The following is a 6,088-nucleotide window of genomic DNA, read 5'->3' as shown; positions in this document are numbered from 1 at the left end:
AGTTGGTTAGAACACGATCTCTTAACAACAGAGTTGCGGGTTCGATTCCCACATAGGCCAGTGGGCTGTGCCCTCCACAACTAAATTGAAGGACTGTGACTTGGAGCTGATGGACCCTAGAGAAACACACTCTTCCCCAATTAAAAAAAACAACAACAACAAGATTAAAAAATAAATAAAAATAAAGGCCATATATGACAAGCCCACAGCTAATGTCATACTCAACAGGGAAAAGCTAACGTGTTTTCTTTAAGATCAGGAACAAGGCAAAGATGTCCACTTTCACCACTTTTATTCAACATAATATTGGAAGTCCTGGCTACAGCAACCAGACAAGAAAAAGAAATAAAAGACATTCAAATTGGAAAGGAAAAGTAAAACCGTCATTACTTGCAGATGACATGATACTATTTAGAGAGAACCCTAAAAATTCCACCAAAAAAAAAAAAAACTATTAGATTTGAGAAATTCAGTAAAGTAGCAGGGTACAGAGTTAATATTCAGAAATCAGTTGCATTTTATACATAATAAGGAACTATCAGGAAAAGAAATTAAGAAAACAATCCCATTTACAATTGCATCAAAAAAAATTAGGAATAAATTTAACCAAGGAGGTAAAAGGCCTGTACTTGAAAAATTATAAGACATTGAAGAAGATGCAAATAGATGGTAGCATATACCATGCTCATGGATAGGAATAATTAACATCATTAAAATGTCCATACTACCCAAAGCAATCTATAGATTCAGTGCAATCCTTATCAAAATACCAAAGGCATTTTTTCACAGAACTCAAACAAATAATGCTAAAATTTATATAGAACAAAAAAAGACCCCGAATAACCACAGCAATCTTAAGAAAGAAGAGCATAGCGGGAGGTGTCATGCTACCTGATATCAAACTATACTGCAAAACTATAGTAATCAAAACAGCATGGTACAGGCATAAAAGCAGGCACATAGATCAGTCAAATAGAATAGAGCCAAGAAATAAACGCAAGACTATAAGGCCAATTAAACTATGACAAAGGAGGTAGAAATATACAATGGGATAAAGACAGTCTCTTCAACAGTGGTGTTGGGAAAACTGGACAGATACGTGCAAAAAAATGAAATTAGGCCACCTTCTTACACCATATACAAAAATAAACTCAAAATGGATTAAAGATTTAAATGTAAGAACAGAAACCATAGAACTCCTAGAAGAAAACATAGGCAGTAAACTCTCTGATATAGCTCTTAGTTTTATATATATATATATATATATATATATATATATATATATATATATATATATCCTTGGCTATATCGTCTTGGAAAAGGGAAATGAAAGAAAAAATAAACAAATGGGACAACATCAAACTAAAAAGTTTTCGCACAACAAAGAAAACCATCAACAAAATGAAAGGACAACCTATCAACTGGGAGAAGACACATATTTGCCAATGATACATCAGATAAGGGGTTGATATCCAAATATCCAAAATTTATAAAGAACTCATTCAACTTAACACCAGTAAAACAAACAATACAATTAAAAAATGGTCAGAGAACCTGAACAGACATTTCTTCAAACAAGACATGCAGATGGCCAATAGACATATGAAAAGATGCTCAATATCACTAATCATCAGAGAAATGCAAATCGAAACCACAATGAGGTGTCACCTCACACCTGTCAGAATAGCTGTTATCAATAAAGCAACAAACAAGAAGTGTTGGCGAGAATGTGGAGAAAAGGAAAGCCTTGTGCGTTGTTGGTGGAATAGCAAATTGGTGAAGTCACTATGGAAGACAGTATGGAGGTACTTCAAAAAATTAAAAAGGGAACTACCTTATGACCCACTGGGTATTTATCCTAAGAAATCCAAAATACTACTTCATAAAGATACATGCACCCCTGTGTTCTTTGCAGCATTATTTACAATAGCCAAGATATGGAAGCAACCTAAGTGCCCATCAATAAACAATTGGATAAAGAAGAAGTGGTACATATATACAATGGAGTATTACTCAGCCATAAAAAAGAATGAAACTTTACCATTTGGGACAACATAGATGGACCTAAAGATTATTATGCTAAGTGAAATAAGTCAGAGAAAGAAAACACCATATGATCTCACATATATGTGGAATCTAAAGAACAAAATGAATGGTTTTTCCCATCTTGCAAGATGGCAGGTGAAAAAACTGAGAAGCCGGACACCAAGGAGAAGAAACCTGAAGCCAAGAAGGCTGATGCTGGGGGCAAGGTTAAGAAGGCGAACCTCAAGGCCAAAACGCCTAAAAAGGGGAATTAACACTGTAGCCGAAACCCTGTCCTGGTCAGAGGAATCGGCAGATATTCCTGATCAGCTATGTATTCCTGAAAGTCCATGTACAAGAGGAAGTATTCAGCAGCTAAATCCAGGATTGAAAAGAAAAAGAAGAAGGTTCTTGCTACTGTCACAAAACCAGTTGGTGGAGACAAGAATGGTGGCACCCGAGTGGTTGAACTTCACAAAATGCCTAGATACTATCCTACTGAAGATGTGCCTCGAAAGCTGTTGAGCCATGGCAAGAAACCCTTCAGTCAGCACGTGAGAAAACCTGGGGCCAGCATCACTCCTGGGCCCATTCTGATCATCCTCACTGGGCACCACAGAGGAAAGAGGGTGGTTTTCCTGAAACAGCTGAGCAGTTACTTGCTACTTGTGACTGGACCTCTGTCCCTCCATTGAGTTCCTCTGCGTAGAACACACCATAAATTTGTCATCACCACCTCCACCAAAATTGATATCAGTGGTGTGAAAATCCCCAAACGTCTCACGGATGCTTACTTCCAGAAGAAGAAGAGTGTAAGCCCAGGCACCAGGAGGGGTAGAGCTTCAACATGGGGAAGGAGAAATACGAGATTATGGAGCAGCGAAAAATTGATCAGAAAGCCATGGACTCGTGTAGTGGGACAGCCGCCACGAGTCGAACGGTTCCTGACAAGGGGAGTGGGAATGAAAGAAGGCACTCACACTTTGATGATGGCGATCGCGGACCCCAGTGTTCCTGGAGACGCTGAGTTTATTCTGTCCCCAGAATTTATACCTTCTGTGGACGTGCAGTTTAACAAGTACAAAAATGCATTACCTAGTTAACAGTAAAACTTTAACTTTAACACAGGAGACACAAAATTTACTGAAACTCCCAAATGTAATTATCTTATCAATTGCCCTGATAGGCATCAGCCTTCTGTTCTGGGAACTGGCCACTCCCACCACATTCCTGAGCAGCATGCAAGCACTCTCCAGATGCAGGCAGAGACAATTGCTTCAGGGGGAGGAAATAGGTTAAGTATAAACCGAGCCATTCTGTTAAGGCTTTAAAGTTAACTGCAACCATGGCTCCCCACAGACTCGCAAATTCTGCCGAAACTGAAAGCTGTTCCTCAGCTCCAGGGCTACCTCCGCTCTGTGTTTGCTCTCACAAATAGGGTTTATCCTCACAAACTGGTGTTCTAAATTAATTATGAAGAACTGTCATGCAGGGTGTCATGCGGGGTCTCTGGTCCCGCTCCCCACATAAGAATGCAGGATATGGGAGGCCAAAAAGGAACACCCATGGAGCCATAGATAGGGCAGTCATATCACTATAGTCTCGCTGGTGGCTGGGTTGGAGACACAGGAAGCAGGAGCCACACTGTCCGCAACCCACCGTCCTAAATGCAATCTGCTCTTGCTAGCCACCATCTTCTTGCTAGCCCCCATTTTTCTGCTACCGTAGCCACAGCAGTTATATTAGTGGCCAATGGCTCACTGGTTACAGCTGACGGCCAACTAGCCACAGCTGATGGCCATCCAATCACAGTTGATGGCCATTTACTACCTGAGCCAGCACCTTTCCACGTGAGGCTGAGAGCCTGGAAACTGCTCTCTGGGGCTCTGTCCCCACAAGAACCTAATTAAATGCCTGAACTGTTTAAAAAAAAGAACAAAATGAATGAACATACAAAATAGAAACAGATATTAGATACAGAGAATATACTGATGGTTGCCAGGCGTGAGGGTGGTTAGGAGGCTGGGTGAAAAAGGTAAAAGGATTAAGAAATACAAATTGGTAATTAGAAAATATTCACGGGGATGCAAGTACAGCATAGGAAATATAATTAATAGTATAATAACTATGCATAGTGACAGGTTGTCATGCAGGGACTCAGATCCCATTCCCCGCACAAGAATGCAGGTGAGGCCAAAAAGGAACACCAACGGATCTATGGATAAGAGGTTCATACCACTATATTCTTGCTGACGGCTGGGTTGCAGACACAGGGAGCAAACATCCGCCAGTACCCCAACAAGGGGTCTTCCTGCACCCAAGCTCACTGGTGGCCAGGTGAGACACAGGAAATAGGGTCCACACGATGTGCAATCTGCTGTCCGCTTTTCTGCCTGCCAACCAACCAACCAACCAACCAACACAGCCACGGTAGTTACATCAGTGGCCAATTGGTTAACTGGGTATAGCTGATGGCCAACCAGTCACAGCTGATGGCCATCTACTAACCGAGGCAGCACCGTTCCACGTGAGGCCGAGAGTCTGGAAACTGCTCTCTGGAACTCTGTCCCCACACAGGTGGTACTACGCTTATCGGAGGAGATCACTTCGTAAATTATATAAATGTCTGACCACTACGCATACATACACCAGAAACTAACGTAAAATAATATTGAATGTCCACTGTAACTGAAAAACAAAAAATAAAGTAAGTTAAAATAATGAAGATTAAAAAATGAATAAAAATCACGACAAGTCCAAACCACTAGTTTTGAGCTAGCAACAAGATATACCTGAAGTTTAGAGCAAATAAAAGATGGCCTGTGTCATGCGGGAGACCCTGCTTGCTGCGCCATTTGTCATGCAGGGCATCCTGCGGGGTCTCTGCTCCCGCTCCCCACACAAGAACGCAGGATATGGTGAGGCCAAAAAGGAACACCCACGGAGACATACGTAGGGGAGTCATACCACTATACTCTCTCTGGCGGCATTATACTCTCACTGGAGGCTGGATCCACACTGTCCGCAAACCGCCATCCACGCTTGCCAGCCCAGCCGCCATCTTCTTGCTAGCCCCCATTCTTCCTCTCTCTTCGCTAGCGTAGCCACAGCAGTTATATTAGTGGCCAACGGCTCACTGGTTACAGCTGACGGCCAACTAGCCACAGCTGATGGCCATGCAATCACAGTTGATGGCCATTTACTACCTGAGCCAGCACCTTTCTATGTGAGGCCGAGAGCCTGGAAACTACTTTCTGGGGCTCTGCCCCCACAGCCTGATTTGAAAATAGCTTTGGCAATACACTGAGTACCTGTGGGGACAGAGCCCCAGAAAGTAGTTTCCAGGCTCTCGGCCTCACGTGGAAGGGTGCTGGCTCGGGTGGTGAATGGCCGTCGGCTGTGGCTGATTGGCCGTCGGCTGTGGCCGGTTAGCCGATTGGCCGCTGGTATAACTGCTGCGGCTACGAAGGATTGCCGAGCAGAGCCGAGCAGAGCCGAAGAGAGCGGAAGAGGAGAGCCGAGAGAGAGGAACAGAGGAGAGAGTGGAGAAGAGTCGTCGGTCGGTCGGTTGGCGGAAAAGCGGACGGCAGGTCGGCGTCCGGTGGGCCCAGCCTCCACTGAGACCATAGTGGTATGACTCCCCTACCTATGGCTCCGTGGGTGTTCCTTTTCGGCCTCACCATATCCTGCATTCTTGTGTGGGGAGCGGGAGCAGAGACCCCGCAGGCCTCCCGGCCTGAAAGATGGCGCGGCGAGAAGGCCTCCGTGCACGACAAATGGTGCAGCAAGCAGGGTCTCCCGCATGACAGTACCTCTGTGTGGTTCACACTTGAAAAGTTAGTCTAGAAAACCAGACTTATTAGGAGACAGGGTTCATCAGTTATACAAAACCAGCTTTCAATATTCATGTGACAAAAGGTCAATGCCCAGAATAAAGTCATCTACTGAAGACCGATGGTGAAAAATAAAGTCTATATAAAGCTTGGCTTCTGCCCTCAAGCAGGGAGAGACAAGGTCCTATATACAGAGCAGTAACAATTGCTACAAGGCTGCAGCATGCAGG

The 6,088-nt window shown here is 43.7% G+C and overlaps 1 pseudogene; it reads left to right on the top strand.

Annotated features, from left to right (window-relative positions):
- Window positions 1–2,174: 2,174 nt before the first annotated feature.
- Window positions 2,175–3,491, top strand: LOC109435681 (large ribosomal subunit protein eL6; annotated as a pseudogene).
- The last annotated feature ends 2,597 nt before the right edge of the window (window positions 3,492–6,088 follow it).

Source organism: Rhinolophus sinicus, linkage group LG10 (assembly GCF_036562045.2).
Source record: "Rhinolophus sinicus isolate RSC01 linkage group LG10, ASM3656204v1, whole genome shotgun sequence".
In the NCBI taxonomy this organism is placed as follows: Eukaryota; Metazoa; Chordata; class Mammalia; order Chiroptera; family Rhinolophidae; genus Rhinolophus; species Rhinolophus sinicus.
Note: the sequence above shows the minus strand (reverse complement) of the source record. Positions and strands in the feature narration are given on the sequence as shown.